We start from the raw sequence: 23166 nt of genomic DNA, 5'->3' as shown, positions 1-23166 counted from the left end.
AAAATGGGGTAATACTCCATTTGTCTTGCCTGTTCTTTGGGGCACGTCTCTTACAATGCATACATAAACACCTAACACCGTGAAGGCCCCAATCTCAAGTGAGGTGTCGAGATACTGTTCACATCGTTGTGCCTCCATTAACTGATCTGTAAAATGGGTGCTGCGAACCTAACTGTAAACCCTGTATATTATGGAAACCACTTCAAGCCAGGGGTGCAGCACCACCCCTAGTTCCAGCACCTGTGCTGTAAAATGGAGATAACGATACTTCCACACCCTTTGAAAAGCACGTTGTGAGCTAGAGATGAAAACCCTCTGTATTTGTGGAATAGTTCATGTTAACAAGACCCATGGCATTTCATATACAGCACAATGCTTCTGTCCATCTCTGCGGCACATCGTCATGTACATCATCCTAGCTTAAGCCTTCTTGATAGCTTACATGATTTTTTTAGATCTTACATTAGGTTGCTCTGGATTGAACATTTTGAACTTCACCCATCATTATTTAGAATCTGCAACACTTGTTCATGCTGTTCTTCCAGCTTGATACCTGTAGTATGTTAATCTGTCTCAGTGATGCTCCTGGCCCAAGTGAGGGTCAGATGACCTTCAATTTCTGACAGTAGCAAAATTATGGGGCCAGAGCTTCCACTGATCATAGAATATCAGGGTTGGAAGGGACCTCAGGAGATCTAGTCCAACCCCCTGCTCAAAGTAGGACCAATCCCCAACTAAATCATCCCAGCCAGGGCTTTGTCAAGTCTGACCTTAAACTTCTAAGGAAGGAGATTCCACCACCTCCCTAGGTAACGCATTCTAGTGTTTCACCACCCACCATACTTCCTTAGCTAGGGAAGGCATAATGGACTGGAGACTCTGGTCCATCTCTCACCCATAACTAGCACCGTTGCAGCTCTAGTGGTGAGAGCACCAGTGAAAGTCAGGCCAGCCAGGGCTAGACAATTAAGACCAGCTGACCCAGGGGCTGCTGGTGTACACTAGTGATCCAAGTGCAATGATAGGAAAGTGCAAAAAAATACTAGTGTGGACAATCCTCTAGGGGTAAACTCTGCCTTAGCACTTCCCATTGCAGATCTGAGCATGGATCAGTTGAGGATGGGATTAGATAAAACCGTCCTCACTTAGTTCACTGCTGTGGTAGGCCGACTTTGTCTTCATTTCAACCTGCTGCTGTGAAGTGGCACCTGAAGCATAAGCAGCAGCCATCAGGACTCTGATCCTGCAAGATGCTGAGTGCCACTGGTGGTGCTGAGCACCTCACTTTTGCACACTTCGGGCATGGTTCTGCAGCAGGGAAGCCAGAGGGTTCTGGACTTCAAATGCCTTGGATCAGCCCCCCCCAGTGCAAGAACCCTCCTCTCTGAAGTCAACAGGAGTTTTGCCAGCGGCCTCCATGGCAGCAGAATTGGGCCTTTAAATGGGAGGGAGGGCTCAGCACTTTGCTGGATAAGGCCCCAGCTCCTTTCTGTACTGTTGCTCAAATTGAATGGATCCTATTCTACCATTACAAAGGCTAACCACATTAGCGTTAAAGTAAGTCTACACATCATGGGCTGCAGTCTCCGCTCATTACGTGTGAGTTACAGTGAATTAATGTTAATGAGGCAATTTTGGTGATTTTCAGTTTGTATGCAAAATTATTTTTAAACACTCACCAAATATCCCCTAATTAAGCTGATAAATTTCAGCAAGGTCTTGCAAGACACACTCTTCCTCCACCTAGCAGCAGCCCAGCCTTTGAAATGCATTGCAGTTGTGCTTTGTAGGCACAGAAGATATTTCAAATGCTTCCCCTTTGGTGTATTTTAATGAGTTGAACAAATGGAACCTTTTGCTGAAATCAAAGACCAAGAAATAGTCAACATCCCTTTCACACAGGGGTGCGGGGAAAGAGCCAAACTCATTTAACAACTCCAGGACAATGCAACATCAAATGTGTGTAAGAATCAACTGCAGCTAGTTAGTTCACAGGAATCCTTACCTCATTGTAAACCTGTTCCCAAAAACATAGGCAGAAAATTTTGTTTTAAATTAAAAATTAAGCAGGGGGCTACATTTCCCAGTGTTACATGGTGAATTCTGTGTACATAAATTGTGTTAATAACGGGCTATATATATATGCAACTCACCCAAGACTGTGTAATACACTAGCTAATGTCCTGCTCCAGCACCCTCCCCCTTGCTCTCATGGTCCAAACAGAAGTTGAGAGCTTACTACTGCTACCAGCTAATGGAGTTACATTTCTAGCTCAAGTGGCAGAACACCATGCTTTAGGTTGGTTGTAGTGACTGAAGGCACCTCTGTATTCATACGCCACATCATTTTAGTAACCATTGCACAAAATAGGCCTTGGGAGGTGTCATTCTAAAGCAAATAACTTGCTGGTCAATAATATAATGATAAAATGTATGTAGCAACATTATATGAACATAATAAAGTTATGAACATAAGCTGAACTCGTGACTAAAGTGTGTTTACCAGACAAGTTCTGGGGAGGAGATAAACCTGTTCCTCAAAGAAACAGACAAGTTGGCTTCTCTAGCCAGGGGTCATCACCAGGGCAATCACCTGTGAAGGGCCATTCCTTCGCAAGGAAAGTGGGGCAGGAACAAACAGATCTGCACCTTAGCAAACAACAGCCTGGAACCTCTTTCACCATCAGACTCCTTGACTCTGACCTCATAGTGGGAATGAACTTAACATAGGGGTAATCCTGAGGAAAATGCATTTCCAAGGATGACTGAACTATAAAAGTGAGGGGCAAAGCCACCCCAAGTTATTTCTCCCTATTCCTCTCTCTGCCTTTCATTTAAGATGACAAAAGAAACAGCTGTTGGACTTCGTGAGCAGATACTGGCCTGAGGATTTGGTCAGCAATGTTACTGGAAACATGCGGTAAGGGACTTCACCTTGAACCAAGTCTAGTTTAAGTTTTAGTCCTTGGAAGTGTTTTATCTTTTTCTCTTGTTCTCACTTAAAACCTCCCTCCTTGTAGTTAAACCCTCTTTTTTATTCTTTAATCAAAACTCCTCTAGTGTTGTGTTTAAATGGAATTGTGGGGTTAGCTCCTGATGTAACAATTTGCTACTTTAAATTGATCCCCTTAGAGGGGCAACAGATCTACTGTATCTGGACTGTCCAGGAGAGGGCTGGACAGTGCAAACAAACATTTTGGGGGCAAATTCGGGTCTTGGCCGTGTGTTGGCATCATCCTGCAAGTGGTAACCAAGGCCGGTGCCAACCAGAGTGTGACAGCAGGCTACAGCTACACACAGACACTTGGACAGTGAGGGGCCAAGTTTGGGAGCTAGAGCAGCGTACAGTGTGCGGCACCCCAGGTTGCAAGGCAGATGGTGACACAGCCCCTCACTGGTCCGGATTGCACCCAGAATGTCATAGTGTTCGTGGGATCGAACAGCAGACACTGGCATACTGCGCTGTCTGACACTGCTAGCTGGCATTTTAACTGGATGGGGGTGAGAACTGAACAAGTAAATAGCCAGATCGTTACAGTGATGTGACTTGCCCAAGGTCATTTGGCAGTCCTAAAGCAGAGCTGGGGTTAGAACCCAGGTCTCCTGACTCACAATTCAGTCCTCTAGGCCACACTGTCTTCTACTGTCCTCAAACAACACATCTCCTGGTGCTCCCGCTTGAGGGGCAGGGGTATGGCTCCTACCCAGCACCAAGGCAGGACTGTGGCTAAAACCTACAAGAGGTCTGTGACACTGGCAGTCCAGGTGTTAGCTCATGCCAAGGCCCAGGGTCCCTCTGAACACTGACAAACATGCAGCTGGAAATCAGTCTGGCTCACCTGTGGGTTAGTATAGTTAACAATAGATATTAGTGTTTCTGTTTGGACTTTATGGAATGCTTGTCGGTTGCTGCATGTATTCATCCTGCTTATAATATCTGTGTCCCATGGTATAGTTATACTGCAGTGTTTGCCTTGTAAACCTCTGTAATTGCATAACTCAAACAGGGAAAGAAGCATTCATTACGGTAAAGTACTCGTCCTGCATACGAGATGAACTGTTGAAGGCAAATGAGGCATTGTGTAGCATTGAAGGGCAGAGACCTTGTTGACTGCATTCCTGACCCTCCCCAGGAAGGGGAAGCCTGTGCATACACTCCATTTCAACAGCTTAGATCCTGGGATGAAGGGGATAGAGTCCTGGCAAGGAGAAATTGGGATCATTGTGCTGTCTGGATTACGAGGGGCAAAGCTGCCTAACCGTAAGCAAGAGGTGACCATGTTGCTGGGCATGGGTCAGCCCTAAATGTCAGAGCGGCTTCTTACAGAAGCTTCTTAGATTTAAAAAGACAATAGACCCTGTAACTCGTGTATGTTCCCTGTTTTAACTTTGGAAGTAACTCATTTCTTTTCTTATCTTATACGTCTTTTAGTTAGTATATTACAGGGTTGGCTACAAGTGTTGTTGTCTTTGGTGCGAGATCCGAGTACAAATGACCTGGGGTAAGTGACTGGTCCTTGGCACTGGGAGTAACCTGGATATTGTTGTGATTTTTGGTGTACAATGACCAGCAATCACATAGTCCAGCATGCCTGTGTGGCAGACTGGAATGCCCAAGGGGACTGTCTGACTCCCTGGTAAGACTGCTATGGTGCTTTAAGAGTTCATGCTTGTTACTGGGCTGGTAGAATTCTAATTCTAGAACATACAGCCAGTTTGGGGGTTTTTGCCTTGCTTCTTGACAGTCTCGCACTTGTCGTCACAAGCCACACCAGGCAGCGGCGTGTGCAGAAACATAACTTTGACTCCTTTCAGGGAGGGTGGGGGCACGTTTTGTGCCCCCGCTCTGGCAAGAGCTTGCTTTCCCTTCCTCCCGCCGGCTCCAGCAAGAGCTCGCTTTCCTACCCAGGGCCAGGAGGAGCTCTCTCTCCCCATTACCATGGCCTCAGGGCTGGAGGAGTTCTATTTCCCTGACAATTATTTGGGGGACAGGCCCCTGCTTGCCCCCCCCATGCACGCCCCTGGCTCCAGGACAGCTTGACAAGGTCTGTACTGAAAGGAGGAGAAATGATTAGGGTGGCTAAGGGGAGGGTCATAATGAGAAGTAGCAAGACAGAAGACAGTCCTTAAGGTTAAGGTGCTGGATTGGAACTCCCATGATCTGGATTCAGTTCCTGGGTTTGCTACATACCTCCTGTGTGCCATTGGGCAAGTCTCAATCTCTATGCCTCACTTCCTTATCTGTTCGTGAGGATGATGATAATTTCTCCTACCCTTTAGACTGTAAGCTCTCCAAGGCAAGGACTGTCTCTCCTTATGTGTATGTACAGCACCGAGCACAATGAGACTCTGACCTTAGATGGGGCATCTCAGCACTACTGGAATATAAGAAAGCTGGAAATCCAGAGTCCATTTGATGGCTTCAGTGGAATTACACCTGACTCACACTGGTCTAACTGAGGGCTGGTCTACATGGGGACACTCAGGAAAGTTAAGAAGAATTGACTGAAGCTGTAAGGTTCAAGAGCATAAATTAAAGCACATTAAACCCCTTGGTGGATGCTCTCATGCAGAAGAGAAGCAGTCTTACTTTGCTGCTGCTTAATCCTCCCAGGATTAATCTTTTCTGAGTGTCCCCATGTACACAGGGCCAGAGATCAGAATCTGGCTTTGGAGTTCAGTCTCGCAGTCCTGACCCAGGCTCTGTTCTCACGCCCTGTTCTGGGGGAGCTGAAAAGGAGGGACTGATCACTAAATTAACCTCCTGGCAGAAGGAGCACACTTTTATCCAACCTGCTGAGTGTGGCTGTTGACCAGCTTGTGCCCCAGCTGCTTCTACGCCAGAATAGTCAGACATTTGTGTTACTGAGCAGAACCAGGAGAAGCATACTGAGCAAGATTTACTGCGCTCGTAGGCTGAACGGACCAGCCTGGCTTTGTCATTTCCCTTCTTGCTTATTTATGCCAACCACTGCGCCATGGGCTGCTTTGCTCATGTTTTCCCTTGCACCTACGCTCCAACCACAAAGTTACTTTATTAGGAGGAGAAACCCAAACACTAAGCCAGCAGCCAAGTAGCGAGGTGCTGATTAAACCTAAAGTGGGGATCCTGCTAATGATGATCGCGTCAAGCCGTGCCCTGTGGCCTTCTGATGGTTCAAAGGGAATTAGTGGTTGCGTATGTACCAAAAATACATATGAACACAAAACCCGGAGGTCAGAACAGCTGCCCCTTTCTGGCCTTAGAAGTTATGAAAACGCACACTGCAAAAATCAATGCCATTGATGATTATATAACTTTCTGCTAGCCAGAAAACAGCTGATTGGGAGGTGTGGGGAGATGCCGATAGGCAGGGCTGCTAGTGGGTGGGAGACACTGGGAGCGGGGGTGGGGGCAGGAGGGGGAGCTGATCGGGGGTGGGGGGGCTGCTGATGTATTACTGTGGCTCTTTGGCAATGTACATTGGTAAATTCTGGCTCCTTCTCAGGCTCAGGTTGGCCACCTCTGCATTAGAGGCTGTGTCAGGGCTAGGAAGACAGTGAGGCAACCTCTGTTGATGTCTAGTACAGTATGAACCAACTTATCTCTCAGGCTTTCAACTGGATTACTGGCCCCCATGTGATCATCCACAAGGGACATTCATATTGACCATTTTCTGCCCCATGCATGGATTTTCCTTCCAGTCTGATCCTTCAAGCCACTGCCTTCGCATTTAAGTTTCCTGTCACCAAGTTCTCTTCTCTTCTCCCTCCCCCCTCCGCTTCATTTGTTGTTAATCAACACCACAAGACAAAATACAATAAGGAACAACTGAATCCTCAAGAGGCCCAGTGGCAAAATTGTGCTGTGTGCAGCGAGGACATCAGTTGGGAGAGACAGCACCGATTTCTTTTTATCACCCCACTTCTTAACTACACAGGATTCGGGGGGGGAAAGGGGGAGATGGGCAGCAAGGAACCGGAAGATAGATAAGGGAAAGGATGTTTGCTTGGGTTGTTTCTCACTGAGATACTTTGAACTCCAGATCTCAGGTACAGAACCGGTTCTGTCTACCTTTTCGGTAATTAAAGGAATAATTGGCAGTTTACCAGACATGTCCTTGCACATCAAATTAAGAGGTGTTCTCATCCAGCAATGATACATGTTCTGGATGAGTCAGCACTGAACATGAGTATCTTTTTTGTATCCCAATGCAAGTACATTTTCCCCCATTCCAAAAAACACGGGCCCTGAAAGGCCAGCAATATCAAATGGCCTTGATTCTTCACTGGCTTTATGCTGGGGAGCCTCAGCGGGCCAGATCTTTGATGAATACTAATTAGCTTAGCTCCTCTGACTTTGCTGGAACGACACTTATTTACACAGGCAAGGACCTGGCCCATTGATTCCAATGCAGTCACACTGACTTAACACAGGGGAGAATTGGACCCGTTTTGCTCAGTGCAGTGAATGTAGGGCCAGATCTAAAAGGTTTTTAAGTGCCCAAAGATGTACATGGGAGTTAGGCGCCACAGCACTTTTGAAAATCTCACTAGGTGCCTATTGTTAGGGGGCTTATTCCTTCGCTCTCCCACTTCCCTGGTCCTTCTCGCGTGAACAGAGAGCAACAATACCCGAAGTCCAAAGGTGCAAACAATTCGATGTTTATTGGGGTAAACTTCCAGCAAGCATGATTCCAGTTTCCTTCCTTAGTGTCCCCCTTAGTGACACCACAGAGCCTTACACCTGTGTCCCTGTTCCCATTCTCCCCCTTAGCAAAACATGATTCCAATTTCCTCTCCCTTACTTCCTGAGGGACTGCAGACTATATAGTAAAACTTGCGTTCTGCTTAGTTATACCTTAACCAAATATTTTACTGAAATTTAACTAACCAATCCTAACCTATTGTAACATGATTATTTAACCAATTATATCCCACCACCTTAATTATTACACCCAGCAAAATTAATTGTACAGCAGACAGGAACAATCACAGAACCAGAGAGAGATTATACAGACAAACAATAGGGAAATGGGGACTACAATGATAGAACAACACAGAAATGGGGATTTCACATCCCAACTATTGATAAGTGAGTTCTTGCCAGACAGGATGCTATCAAACTAAGTTTCCTTTTACATCTTCTAGGCACTTTCCTTTCTCTGGAGGTGATCGGCATTATCGGGACAGGATTGTATTCCTAACAGCCCAATAGCACCTTCTTTCAATGTGACTAGTTAGGAATGTGAGGATCTGACCATTCGCTTCCCAGCTTATGGCTGCCTCTGCTGCTTAGCCAAAGGCCTTAGCCTAAGAACAGGCCTCAGATTGTTACAGTGAGAAAAGGCCTTATTCAGTCAGACAGTGCTATTAATTCTCTCTTCTATACCTCTATAATTAGCTAAGTGATAAGAATACACCTAAATTCTTAGAGTATAGGCCTTTACAGACAGGCCTGAATAGCTATATCCTAACACCTATTTGCATACCTTTGAAAATCTTGCCTAAGGCCTGCCTCTCTTCTTCCTGATGCTGGAGTTAATCAGGAGCACCTCATGGAAGTCAGTGGAATATCACCAGTGTAAACATTGATGAGACGGGAATAAAGCTCATCAGTGTCCCCAAACTGGATAAGAGCACTGGCTATCCCATCAAGCCAGGATCTGGATTCCAGTAGTGGTCAGTAACTGAGGCTTCCAGAAGGGATGATTCTTCCCTAAATTACATCAGGCTCAAGGTGGGGTAACTCCACTGAATTCAGACGAGAAGAATCAGGCTCAAATACTGCACTTTGCCAATTGTGCAGTGCTGTATGTAGGTAATGGGGCATTTCTTCCTCACCCCACAAGTGGGCAGCCACCATCATAGACTCATATGGCTGGAAGGGACCTCAAGAGGTCACCTAGTCCAGTCCCCTGCACTCCTGGCAGGACTAAATATTATCTAGACCATCCCTGACAGGTGTTTGTCTAACCTGCTCTTAAAAAACTCCAATGACAGAGATTCCCCAACCTCCCTGGCAATTTATTCCAGTGCTTAATCACCATGACAGTTAGGCAGTTTTTCCTAATGTATAACTTAAACAGTCTTTGTTGCAATTTAAGACCATTGCTTCTTGTCCTATCCTTAGAGGTTAAGATGAATAATTTTTCTCCCTCTTCCTTGTAACAACCTTTTATGTACTTGAAACGTGTTTTGTCTCCCCTCAGTCTTCTCTTTTCCAGATTAAACAAACCCAATTTTTTCAATCTTCCCTCAGAGGTCATGTTTTCTAGATCTTTAATAATTTCTGTTGCTCTTCTCTGGACTTTCTCCAATTTGTCCACATCTTTCCGGAAATGTGGGGCCAAGACCTGGACATAATACTCCAGTTGAGGCCAAATCAGCGCAGAGTAGAGCAGAAGAATTACTTCTCGTGTCTTGCTTACAACACTCCTGCTAATACATCCCAGAATGATGTTTGCTTTTTTTGCAATAGTGTTACACTGTTCACTCATATTTAGCTTGTGGTCCACTATGACCCCCAGATCCCATTCCGCAGTACTCCTTCCTAGGCAGTCATTTCGTATGCGTGCAACTGATTGTTCCTTCCTAAGTGAAGCCAACTTTGCTGTTGTCCTTACGGAATTTCATCCTGTTTACTTCAGACTATTTCTCTAGTTTGTCCAGATCATTTTGAATTTTAATCCTACCCTCCAAAGCACTTGCAACCCCTCCCAGCTTGGTATCATCTGCAGACTTTATAAGTGTACTCTCTATGCCATTATCTAAATCATTGATGAAGATACTGAACAGAACTGACCCATCCTGAAGTCTGAGATTCAATTTCCCTTATCTTAGCACGCAACACTATTGGTCATAAAGCTATCCAGGCCTGTATGAAAATCAGTCTTGCATATGACTCAGTACAATCCAATGAGACTTTGTGGATGTGAAACTATAGAAGAGCATTGGGATGGGGGAGAAGAGAAGACCGAGACCCCCTAGGTAAAAAGCTCTAAGAAGGAACAACATACATGCAGCTGGTCAGCTACAAGGATGGACTGCAAATTGCTGTTAGCAGTTGGGTCCTATCTAGGGATGTGTTGCAGAATAGCATGGAGCAAGCTGGGTCGAGGGGAGGGAGGGTGTTCATATCAGCTGCTTTAGAAGCCTCTGATCTCCAGCCGGAAGGCAAAGGTCAATGGAAGGAAACATCAGCTGCCTCTAACAGTGCAGATTGACCTCTGCTGGGGACCCACCTCTCAAATGGGAGATATCAGAGGGTAGATTAGCAGCCCAGTGAGGAATGTGTGGGATCCTATCCCTGCTGTGTGACTAAGGTATAGCACCAGGTAAGGACTGATACAACAGTTCCAGGGAGAGATTTAGTGCTGGCCAGGGGAGGGCAATGCAGTTAAGTGGCACATCTCACCTGCAGTCCCTGGAGACTGTCTATCTGAAGGAGCCACTGGCCACCTGAGCTGTGGACAGAGATGCCGCCTAGGCTAGCACCCCCAGGATCAGGCCTGCCCTATGTTACTCCCCTGGCCTCTATGGTGTAGCACAGTGAGCAGTAGCATCATGAGTGGGTAACGATGGGACCTCTATAGAATGTAGATGATTTTACAATAAAATAGATTACACCGACAGTACAGTTATGATGCTTTTGATTAACCTAAAATAACTCCCTAGTTTGTAACACTTCTGCTGTCTGTGCTGCTGGCAGCTGTCTTTCGACCATTTGGAGTAAAAAATAAATATTGGAAATGTGTAGAAACGATATTATAAAGTAAACGTGTGTACCGTGCGTGTATATACATAATTGCATACATAGTATACTGTTTTAGGGGTAGGTAATGTGCATAGCCGGGCTTCTGCAATTCTCTTTTCTTCCTGTCAGCATAAATTATCTCCCAAGGGCCAGTTCCCTGCAATACAAACTAAGGTAGGCTTAAAAAACACTGGTGTATTTATGATCTATATTCCCAGCTTGCATATGGGGAAACTTGAGGCACAAAGAGGTTAGATGACTTTCCCATGGTTGTACAGTGAATTGGTGTCGGGTTGCTTAACTCGCTCTCCATACTGTATCCTGATCCCCTGCCAACCCGAGCCAGCCCTCCCCCCACAGAGTCAGCCTATGAGCACAGCTGTCAAAGGCGAAACTACAGGCAGTTCATCAGAGCCACTCGCTAGGCGACTAGCCCAGGCAGGATCAGAGCCCACGCACCACCTGTGAGCACTGGATTGCGGCAGAGCCCGGGGTCAGTTATGCAGGAGGTCGGATTAGATGCTCACAGTGGTCAAACGCTACGCAAATAGGGGGTGAGGGGGTGGGAGAAGGGGGAAACCAAGGGGAAGGGATTGAAGGGGAGTGCTGAGGGCTGACTGACTGAATGAGTGAGGGGACAATAGGAAGGGAAGGGAGAAGATGGCAGTGCAAAGGGGACAGAGGAAAACAATGAGAAGAAAATAAAGGAAAAAGACAGAGTGGAGGTTTAGGAATAGTGTCTGTCTCTTTAAACTATTTCCCCATGTTTATTCCCCCCCCCTCCACTGTTCCTCAGACATTCTTGTCAACTGCTAGAAATGGCCCACCTTGATACAAAAGGTTTTTTTTGTTTTTGTTTTCTCTCCTGCTGGTAATAGCTCACCTTACCTGATCACTCTCATTACAATGTGTATGGTAACACCCATTGTTTCATGTTCTCTGTGTATATAAAAACTCCCCACTGTATTTTCCACTGCATGCATCCAATGAAGTGAGCTGTAGCTCACGAAAGCTTATGCTCAAATAAATTGGTTAGTCTCTAAGGTGCCACAAGTCCTCCTTTTCTTTTTGCCCTTTTAAAGAGTTTGACCCCTCTAGTGGCATTCACAAGCTATTAGAGGGATACTACTGTATTCCTATACGCTACACAAAGGCATAGGAAATATCAGAGGAAGTGGAAACTCTTTTCTCTCCCCTCCAGCTGTCAGAAGCCTCCAGTTACACCTCCCTGACCCCTCCAACTCTGTCACACGTGAACCCCTATAGGAAAAGTGCCCTGCCTTGTCACCGCGAGATTAGGTTGTCCTAGATAGGGTGGATGTGACAGATAGCCTCTTGCTCACAGTTATGAATTGTCCTTGCCCTCGAGATCCTGAGGGGATGTAATATTGTGCTCTCTAAGTCAGGCTGCATGGCAATTAGTCTGGGCCCAGGGGAGTATTTCCACGCACATGGTTAGGAAGGATTCTACCCCCAAGTGTTTAAAAGACATGAAGTGGCTTAAAAATAATGGAAATTGGGGGTCTTGTGATTTGCCTTCTGGTTTTTATGCCTTTAGGATTCACTTTTCCAAGCTTTTCTCTGCAATTGTAAGGGCTAGAAAGTTACTTTTTCTCCCTTAAAAAGTAAGCTGAGATTCTTATGCAATCACAGGACTCCAGGTGCTGGGACTTAAAGAAAAACAAATCACGAGACTTGGATAAAGTCACTAGAGTTGGCAACTACTCGCTTTCCCATCTATGAACTGCTTTGGCGGCACTGCGGAATGAGTCAGCAACTGACTAAACTGGTAATTTGGTTCGGGAGCCCCTGTTCTTATCAGTCTTGCCACGAGATCGTAACCGAACACAGAGCTCCTGTTTCACAACTCACCTGAGCATTCAGCCTTTTCAGCAGCACAGCACCCTTACCATTTCTCTGGGGCATTGGTCCAGCACTGACTCAGAGGAAACAGCACCACCCCCACACACATGGATAGGTCCATCAATGGCGATTAGCCAGGATGGGCAGGGATGGTGCCCCTGGCCTCTGTTTGCCGGAAGCTGGGAATGGGCGACAGGCGGTGGGGATGGATCACTGGATCACCCTCCTGCAGTACCATAAGTGCTCCATAGAGTCTCCCATCCAAGTACCGACCTAGTCATAGAATCATAGAATATCAGGGTTGGAAGGGACCTCAGGAGGTCATCTAGTCCAACCCCCTGCTCAAAGCAGGACCAATCCCCAATTTTTGCCCCAGATCCCTAAATGGCCCCCTCAAGGATTGAACTCACAACCCTGGGCTATCCCTCATTCCATTTCTGCTGGCGAGTCCCGTGAGGATCATAGTTATGGCTGATTAAATTAATAATCAACATCACTCTTGTTGAAGAATGCATAGATTTCAAGGCTGGAACAAGAGACCACCATGAGCATCTAGTCTGACCTCAAATATGGGCCAAAAAAGTCCCGCAGGGATTACCTCATCTAGCCCAGTAACTAGTGGATGAACATGTAAACTGGGAGTGGGCAAAGGCGGCACAGCTGCAAATTCAGCATCTGCTTCTTCCCCTTGTGTACCAATAAGATCAGAGATGTACTTACAGATGAAGGAGGGAACTGGTTTGGGCTCAATCCTGCAAGGTGCTGAGCACCTGTGAGATTACACCTTGAAATCGCTAGCACAAAGGAAAGAGAATGAATGAGGGCTTTGTCATTCCTGTCACTTGTTGGATGAGTCACAGGGAGAGTAGCACTTACTCACCAGTGTGCTCATCACCATGAGTGGATTTGTTTTATTTTTGATCAGAGGGAATTAACAAGGGGTGGCAAAGGGAGGGGAGGTGAAACAATTAGATCCTGGGAGATTTATGTCAATCCAGGACGATTCTAGAAGAACTATTTAAAAGGAGACTTCAGGATATTAATAAGGGAGTTACATCCTATCCATCAAAAGAATAGTCTTAGACTCCACGTCATTAGACCTCTTCAAGTAGATTTTAAATTCAGTCCTGCGGCTATAGAAGTCAAATTTTTTTGGATTCCCTGTTACCAGAGTTAAACAGTGAATCCATTAAAACTTTAAATTAATCAAAACAGCCCCCACACAGATACTATGCAGATTTTTAAAGGGCAACACCGATTGAATGGAATACTAGCAACCAGCCCTAGCTCTTACTGTGGATGTTGATGTTTCTTAAAGGCATATGTGTCTTTAAAAAGATGTTTAAAATCTCTTATTAAAGACTGTTGATTAGGTGCAGTGGTGATACTTCCCTTATCTCCCAGAGGCCCTGACCCTGCAATGATCTTGATCTGTGCACCCACATGGAGCTCATTATTGTATTGGGGCTTAGTTTAGCCCAAATTCTGCTCTCAGTTAGGTGGGTTTTGAGTAGAGCCCTGCGCGGACACACAAAATTTGGATCTGCATCTGATCTGCATCCATGGTAATTAAATTGCATCTGACCTGTGATCTGCTCTCCAGCTTTTATTTAAAGCTGCATCCACTTCAGCACCCTCAGAGCAGCAGTTCTCAACCTTGTGTTCGTGCCCCCCTGGGGGGGCTGTGAGCTGGTTTTAGGGGATCTGTGATACAGCAGGGCAGAAGCCCCGATCCCCGGTGCTCCCCACTGTGGGGCAGAAGATCCAAGACCCAGTGCTCCCCTCTTCCCCCCACGGAGGGCGCCAGGCCTCGGGGTTTTAGCCCCACGGGGTGAGGGGGGGATGGCACTGGGACTCAGGGTTTTAGCCCCATGGGGAGACCCCCTGAAACCACAGCCCCCCACAGACCACCCAATTGAGAACCGCTGCTCTAGAGCCCTGCACGGATAAAAAAAATTGGATCTGCATCCGATCCATGATCCATAAAGATGGCAAACAAAGAACCACATCCACGGATACAGATATCTCTGGATATAAAGGGGATATCCTTGGATTTGCAGGGCTCCGGTTTTGAGCTCTTAAATGGTGCCTAAGTCCCATGGTGGCTGTCCGCACAGGGGAGAATTTCAGGTTAGCTACATGAATACTACTTGACTGGTGCCAAGAACCCAGAGCCAGGAAGCAGAAGTTGGCCCTGTATTTTAAACATTATTCGGAGTGGATTTTGCACATTGGAGACACAAGCCTCTGTCAGCATCAGTCCTCCATGCACATGCCAAGTCAGGTAACGCATGGGAACTAGGCAATCTGTGCACCAGTGTGAGTGAAATTTTATATTGCTTTCCTGGCCTTTCCTACACTCAGGGGTCAGATTTTCAAAGGCTCAGGACCCAGCAGCTGCCCCTGACATACTACTGGCCAGAATCACAGGGACCCAACTCCAGCTCTTTGGCCCTGTTGCCAGGACAGAAGCTGGAGCTGGGTTGGGGTAAGAGCCACATGGACAGCTGTGGGGAGCCACGGGACACTCCACCTGCCCTGGGCCGGGGTGGCCGGGACACAGGCTGGGGCCTGCTCTTGGTGCCCCCCGCCCTGGCTCCGGCTTCCAGTTTGGCTGGGGGGCAGGGCCTCTGGGAGAAGAGGAGGGGCAGGGGCGTGGCCATTAAGGGAGCAGGGCCTCACCCCCCCCCCCATACTTTGAGGCAGGGGAGACGGATTCTGCCTAATGTGGTCCCAGCAGGCTGAGCCCTTTTGAGAATCCGTCCACAGTTGTGGGTGCAGGGCTCTTTGGGGAATCTGCCTCGGTGTAATTATCACTGTCCAAAGAAATGAACAGAAGTCATCTCATTCAAAAGGGAGCTGGTCTGCCTCGCAGAGCTGTACGACTAGCTTTAATTAGACCACCAATCATTGCTCAGACTTGGATAGTCATTACGCTCTATGCTGAACCACTTCCACCTTAGTCATTCTTCTGAGCAGGACTGGGTGAATTTTACTTGAATCTGATGGGTGCCCTTTTTCTCGATACATTCATGGGCAGTGTGCCAGCTGCCTTTTTGGGGAGGCTGTCCCGGCCCCGCCTCTTCTGCCAAGGCCCCACCCACGCCAAATACCAGGCCACAGGAGGCCCTTGCTAGCCCCAGCCCCCTTGGGGAAGAGGAGCAGCCTGCCTGGACTGAGGCCAGGGGGAAGCAGCGGGAAGCTCAGGGCGGAGTGTGAGCGGGGCCAGACCTGGCTGTTTGGGGAGGCTTAGCCTCCCCTGGCTTTCCATACGTGCCACCCATGGGTTCATTGTTTTCCCCCTCTCTCTCAGAGATCTGTTGCAGGAACGTTCCCGGAACAGTGCATTTTAAACAACTATTAGAGGGTGAAAATTCAGTCTGTGCAGAAGGCGAGCCTGGGGCCAAGGCACTGGGTCCGGGGTGAGAGAAGAAGGCAAATGAGGAATAAAGGCTGCCATTGTCAATGGAGTAAAGGAGAGGGGGGAACACAATCACAGATTAGCACAGAGAGAGGCCTGCACAATCTTGTCTGGCCTTCACATGAGGGCAAGGAGCCAATTTCTGCTCTCAGTTACCCTGCTGTAAACCTGATATAACTCCAGCAATGTCAGTGGAGTTACTTTAGATTTAGGCTCAGACTCAGCAAGATACTTAAGGGCATGCCAAACCTCAGCCCTTCTGAAACCAGCGGGACTAGTCATAGGCTTTGGGCTAAGCACGCGCTGAAGGACTGCGTTGAGTCAGAGGATTAAACAGAAGTAACTTACAGCAGAATTTAGTCCCAAAAGTCCAAACTTGATATTCTAGAAAAGGGTAGTGGAGGCATCTGGGCGGGGACGGTCAGGAATGGAGGGAGACAGGTGCAAAAGGTCATTTGAAGAGGTAAATTGTGGATGAACTGGAGGTCTGGGTGTTGGGATGGCCCAAGAGGAAGAGGCTCCAGCAATCAGGGATTAGGAAGGGAGAGGAGTAGGGCTCGGACACTTTGTATTTCCATAGCATCCTTCATCCTAAGATCTCAAAGCACTTTCCATTCATTCATTTACCGCTTCACATCACTACTCTGGAGTAGGTATTTTTTTGATTGAAACCCAATCTGCAGCTGCTGAAATGGAGGCACAGAGAGGTGAGGTAACATTCCCAAGGTCACGTGGCAAGAACCTATCAAAACTGAGAGGGGAACCCAGGAGTCCTGGTTCCCGGACTCTTGCTCTAACCTCTACCCCACACTCCCACCTTTAAGTTAACCACACCTTTTCAACTCCCCCTTAAAAGGCTGAGTTCACATATTGGACTAATGTTTTGGTCAGTCCTTGTTGTACCCTAACTAATTCACCCAAATCACTACAATATTTTAGACAAGATTCCTAATGTCAGACACCAACTAATGTCTTTGCAGGAATATAAAGCAGAGAAAACAACAGAAGACCACCAATGGAGCTTCTGCTCCTCTCTTCCATCCAGACAACTCCTGTTCCGGACACCCCATCTGCACTGCAGCGTTGTAACTCCTTAGGTCAAGAGACTATCAACCCCTCCATTTTCCCTCTGGGGACTGCCTAGTTTTAACTTTTTCTTTCCTGTTCCAAGTGAACTTCATTCAGGCTTTATTCAGGCCCTGCAGGGGTGGGGCTCCTACTGGGATATTACAAGGCAAGAAATTAACTTGTTTTGATGGAAATTATAATACAGTCAAAGTGAGTGTCAAAGACTTACCTGAGTGAAACAATGCTCTCGTGTTGGCCTGCTGCTGGAAGCCAGGGCTGCAACAGAAGTTGTTTTGAAGACTCTCTTCTAGGGAAAAAGAAAAGGAGGACTTGTGGCATCTTAGAGACTAACCAATTTATTTGAGCATAAGCTTTGATGCATCCAATGAAGTGAGCTGTAGCTCATGAAAGCTTATGCTCAAATAAATTGGTTAGTCTCTAAGGTGCCACAAGTGCTCCTTTTCTTTTTGTGGATACAGACTAACATGGCTGCTACTCTTCTAGGAAAGTAGCCTGGGGGAATGCAGATGTTTATCATCCCTGCTAGGCACTGGCAGGAGAGTAGATTTCTCTAGCATAATCCTGCAGGCATTCAGCCTCACCAGGGACCCTGTGCTTATACCTTCCTCATAACTGACTGCAGACACTGCTTACATCATAACAGAAGCCTTTCATTACGCCACTCCCCATTGCCCCCCTCTTGATCGTTAGCAGATCACTGGTCTAGATAGTATTTTAATAAAGAGGGGAGACAGATGACTCTGAAGTCTCGGTCTCCTCTGGCAAATGATGATATGTGTATGAGCCGACTTTGGCTGGCCAGGCTGCCAAGTGGATCTTCTGCATGAGAATTCCATTGCTGAGATTTAACCAGTCAACCCCACTGCAGACATCAGCTTCCCCACGCATCAGCCTCCCCTGTGCATATTATTGGCCACCAGCCAGGAAAGATGGTCAGATTTCAATATGCTGCAGTCTCATTTTAGTTCCTACGTTGTTCTTCCTCGAGCATCAGAGCTCTGATGTTGTAAGAAAACTACAGTGAGGACAGGTAGATAGATAGCATTATTTACTTCCCAGTCTTCCCATCCTTCTGGTCAGGGAGAACCATGTAGAGCTCTCAAAATTCAGCAAATGATGTGGGACCAGCAGGGATCTGGAAGCAGTTCCATGTCCTCTTCTGCTTGCCCTGCAAGTCTGGCAGTTGGGCATCCAGCCATATATGGCCCAAGGGTGAGATGGGGGATTCGGAGAACTTTCTGACCTGTACCTCTTTTCCATCTGGTCAGCGTTCAACCAAGCGTCCCTTATTTGGAACTATGGGCCAGACATTCTGCAGGTGTAAATCTGCATAGCACCATTGAAATCAGCTGAGCAATACCAATTTATACCAGTGTTGGCACCAATACGGCATTTTAAGCTTGTGATCTTTTCTTTCTGAACAATCCCCCTCATCCTCTCTCGTAGGGATATGTTGACAGAACTCACCCTGGATGAGAGCCATGCTTTCTGAAACACGCTTGTGTGTGTCCTGGAAGATAAATGTCAGAGAGTGCTCTATGATGGGTTACCTCAATGGTTTGCAAACTTGAGGCTGCTCTAATTTACACCAGGGGCTGGTATGGCCCTAGAACAGGGGCTCTCACAACAAATTCGAGGCCACCAACTCTGGCTGGTGGCCGCACTGACAATTTTTCTTAAAATACTTAATTAACTTCAGGAAAAACAAATAAATAAGTACTCATCCCACAGTGGCGGCTCCTGCCGCTCCTGTGCTGTGGGGCAGGCTGGACTTGGCTCTCCGCTCCCGGCATTGCAACCTCTGAGGTTACAGACCAGCTCAGGTTTGGCTTTTCCCCTGACTACCAAATTTGTGTGAGTGGAAGTGAGACTCATGGGGCTCATGGGGTTGCAGTGCCACTCACTCAAATGTGGCCTGCCCAGACTCCCGTCATCATGACGGCAGCTGGGCCAAACCTGAGTGCCTCTGGGACCCCAGAGATTAAAGGGCCCGGAGCAGGGAGGTGAGTCCAGCAAGCCCCATGGGACAGGAGCCACAGGAGCTGACATGTGACCCTTTGAAACATTCTGGAGACTCAATTTTGGGTCCTGACCCACGGGTTGAGAAACCCTGGCTTAAATGACACCTTCCACCCCCTCATCTCTGCCCCGAGTGCAGGCAGCGACTGATGGAGAATCAGGCCCCAGGACGGTGCCCTCGCCAGAAACATCGGTGGATGATTTCTCTCCGATTGGCATGCGGAGCCCTTCCCCTTACTTACCAAATACAGGGGGAGAGAGCTGGGGGGGGGCAGGGAGATGGAGAAGGGAAGGGAGGGACAGGTCACTAAAGCAAAGCAGCCTGCTCTCTGATTAACTAGACAGTCATGTCAGTCTTCCAGAGTACCCGCCCCAGCATTAACTAGCACTAGACAAATCTCCATCATTCCTGCCCTGTGGCCCCAGCTGCTGGAGATCAGATTAATGCAATCTCCAAGGTCAGCCTAATTACCTGTTCCTTCTCATTAAAAGAAGAGACAGAGTATCTATTAGAAATCATTAGCTTCTCCCCTCCTCCCTCTTGCTAATGATTTATTAGGTTATTTATTTCCCGTTCCTTTCTCTGCTGAACAGCCGTTTAATTAAAGGCGGCACATTCAGATCCCTGGCTTTCCACGTCTAAGTTGTATTCTCCATGGTGAAATCCCATTTATTAGGAAAAGGAGCGTAGGGAAAGCTGTCAAATGAAACTCAGTCCACTATTGATTTTACAGTACAAAGTAAGTGCCCATGGCAGAAGCTAGAGCAACAGCCCTGATGGTTGGCGTCATCAAGGTACAGAGCACAGGCTCTCAGGGGAAGGATAACTTTGTGGTCAAGGCACTGCTCTCCAATTCAGAAACTCTTAATTCCCAGGCCTGCTACTGACTTGCTGTGTGACCTTAAGTAGGTCACTTAATCTCTTTATGTCTCGATTCCCCGATCTGCAACATGGGGACAGTTCTGTCCTGTCCATTTGGATTGCCAGCTCTTTGGGGCAGGGTGGGTTCTCCTACTACACACAGTGCCTGGTATAACAGGGTCCTGATCATGGCTGGGATCACACAAAGATCTGTAATTTTTCAGCCAGGTCTAACGTTATCTCATAGGCCCATATAAGACATCTGAGGCCACCCAATAGCAGTCAAGAGGGGACACACTACAATTATGAATTGTAACCAAACGCAACGGGTTGTGACCCTGGTTTAAAACCTGACTATTAATCAACCATACAGCCAATCATTGGGGGTCTTCACCTCTTCACAGGTTTGTCTGGAGCCTGCTCTTTCCTTCACCTGGGCGGGGTGTCCCTGGGATTTTCTCTTGTGTCCTCTGCCCAGCTCTGCACATTAATTTGTACAGGAATTCCCCTGCCAAGCTGTTAACTATACGAATGGGTGATGGAACAATGAGCAGTAAGGCACATCGATTTAGGGTAATGGGACCATGCGCTATTAGCACTACAGATTTACAAATGACCAACCTTGCCAGACAAACTTTTTTTTAAAGAGATAGAATTATAAGATCAATGGATGAAAAGCTGACAGTATAATGGGCCCAATTCTGGTCTCACATCAGTATTATGCCCCTGTAACTGTGGCGTTCTCCCACACGTTCACTGACTTCAATAGTGCAGGAACGGAAAGGGACGCCCGGGTAGGTGTCAGCAGAATCTCTTGAAAACTTACTCTCGACATTAATGCAGTTTGGCTCTGCTATGAATGACATGGATTGAAAACTGCCAGAAGGATCATAAACCGAGGATGATTAAAGCTAGACTGGACACCACATTGCGGGAAATATACTGTAGGTAACAAGCATGCGTGGATAGCCAAAAATAATTGGAAAAGATTATGAGTAAGTATGATTTCAGTTATTCTGTAGAGTTATTGTGATGGGTCAGTTCAAAAGGTGCCGGTGGTACTTATATAGGCCGCAGGACTGAGCACCTGACAGTCTTTCTGTGCCTCAGTTCCCCATCCATAAAATAGGGACAATCCCCCAGGGGATGAAGACTAAGTGACTTAATCACACAGAAAGCCTGGGGCAGAGCCAGCAACGGAATCCAGGTCTCCTCAGTTGCAGGCTAGCACCCTAACCACTGCACCAGCCTTGCTATCATTTGTTAGAAATGGTGGAGTTGGGGGGTGGCTTTAAAGGGGTGGAGGGAGACAAGTGAAGGAGTTGGCTGAGATTTTCTCAATCCCTCTTGGTTTGAGGGTCTAGTGTTTGTGACCCCAGTCTGCAACTTGGGGGGTTTATCAGCCTCCACATTGCTTTTGAATGGCCCAGAAACTGCTGTGGCCAAGACTCCTCTATGCCAGGTCAGGAGGCCTTTGTCCTCTCTACATTGGACTGGGGCAATAAGCTCCACATGGGGCTACTCCTCCCGTCCATTCAGAAGCTGAACTTGGGGCAGGGGCCTGTAGCCGGCTTGATACTCCGCGTATCCTACTGTGAACACAGGATACTAGGTTTCAGAGTAACAGCCGTGTTAGTCTGTATTCGCAAAAAGAAAAGGAGTACTTGTGGCACCTTAGAGACTAACCAATTGTGCTGGAAATGGCCCACCTTGATTATCATACACATTTTAAAGAGAGTGGTCACTTTGGATGGGCTATTACCAGCAGGAGAGTGAGTTGGGGGGCGGGGGGGAGAGTGAGAAAACCTGGATTTGTGCTGGAAATGGCCCAACTTGATGATCACTTTAGATAAGCTATTACCAGCAGGACAGTGGGGTGGGGGGAGGTATTTTTTCATGCTTTGTGTGTACAAAAGATCTTCTACACTTTCCACAATATGCATCCGATGAAGTGAGCTGTAGCTCACGAAAGCTCATGCTCAAATAAATTGGTTAGTCTCTGAGGTGCCACAAGTCCTCCTTTTCTTTTTACAGGATACTAGTGCTCTGTGATCTGCGCGCACTGTCTGTTGGCTGCTGGAGCCACACAGCCACACAAATGAAATCAACAAGGGCCCTTGAGCCATATAAAAAAGAGGGGGCTGTTGACAGAGTGTTCTCTGGGACAGCCCCCTACCTCTGTAATGTTCAACACTCCCCCTGCCTCATCCAAAACAGGCTGAAGCTGACCTTCCGGCCTGCCGGGATGTCTCAGTGGGCATTGGAGGAGGGCTGAGGAGGTAGGGGTGGGAAGGTTAATCGCTATTGGCTTTGCCAGCTGCTGATTAGCACCAGATAAGGTTGCTAGGAGATGGCTTTGTAACACCTCCCTGCCCTGTGGCTAAGATTTTGTCCGGGATGCCCAGGGCACTGAATGAGCCCTCTCTGAGGAGGAGGCTTTGGCGCTAAAGGGCAGCTCGTGTAAATGGATGGGCTAACAATTCAAGGATTCCATGGAGGAAAACCAAAAGCGCACCCTACAACTAGGAGCACAAGGCCCTGTGCCGTTTGTTCCAGTTCGGGTGGCTCACCCCCAGGATAGGCAGGGGTGGCCGTCTTCTCGGATGCGGAGGGAACATCCACGTCATAGGGACATAGGACTGGATGGGACCTCCAAGGTCTTGGAGTCAAGACAAGCTGCCCTGCAGTGAAGCCTCCTGCGTTGGCGAGTGTCTCCAAGGGATATAATGGCCAGTCAGGGCAAATGGAGCTATTCCGTAGCCAGCCCAGGTGCCAAACTGTAGATGTGCCCCCAAACTCAGTGCTCAGATGTGAAGAAGAGCTCCCAGGAGCCGAAGGAGCCCCAGCATTTCCCCAGCAGAGGCTCAACGCCACCACTTCCTTGCAATGAGACACAGGTTTCTTCCAGCAAAGCCAACGATTTGAGCAGCAGAATGGTTTGGCACTGCCCATTCGTACCCCAGCACATGGGATAAGGGAGCAGTACTGCTTTGCATTCACCAAGGGCCGTTCATTGCTTCAGGATTTCCAAGCACATGCTCACAGCACCACTGTTATCATTACACCCATTTTTCACAGGGGGAAATTGAGACGCAGACAGGTTAAGGCCAAGATTTACAAAAGTGACTTGTGATTTTGGGAGCCTCAGTTTTTGGGTGCTCAGCTGGACATGGAATC

This window comes from Lepidochelys kempii, chromosome 1 (assembly GCF_965140285.1).
Source record: "Lepidochelys kempii isolate rLepKem1 chromosome 1, rLepKem1.hap1, whole genome shotgun sequence".
Classification (NCBI taxonomy): domain Eukaryota; kingdom Metazoa; phylum Chordata; order Testudines; family Cheloniidae; genus Lepidochelys; species Lepidochelys kempii.
The sequence above is the reverse complement of the archived record's forward strand: the minus strand, read 5'-3'. Positions refer to the sequence as shown.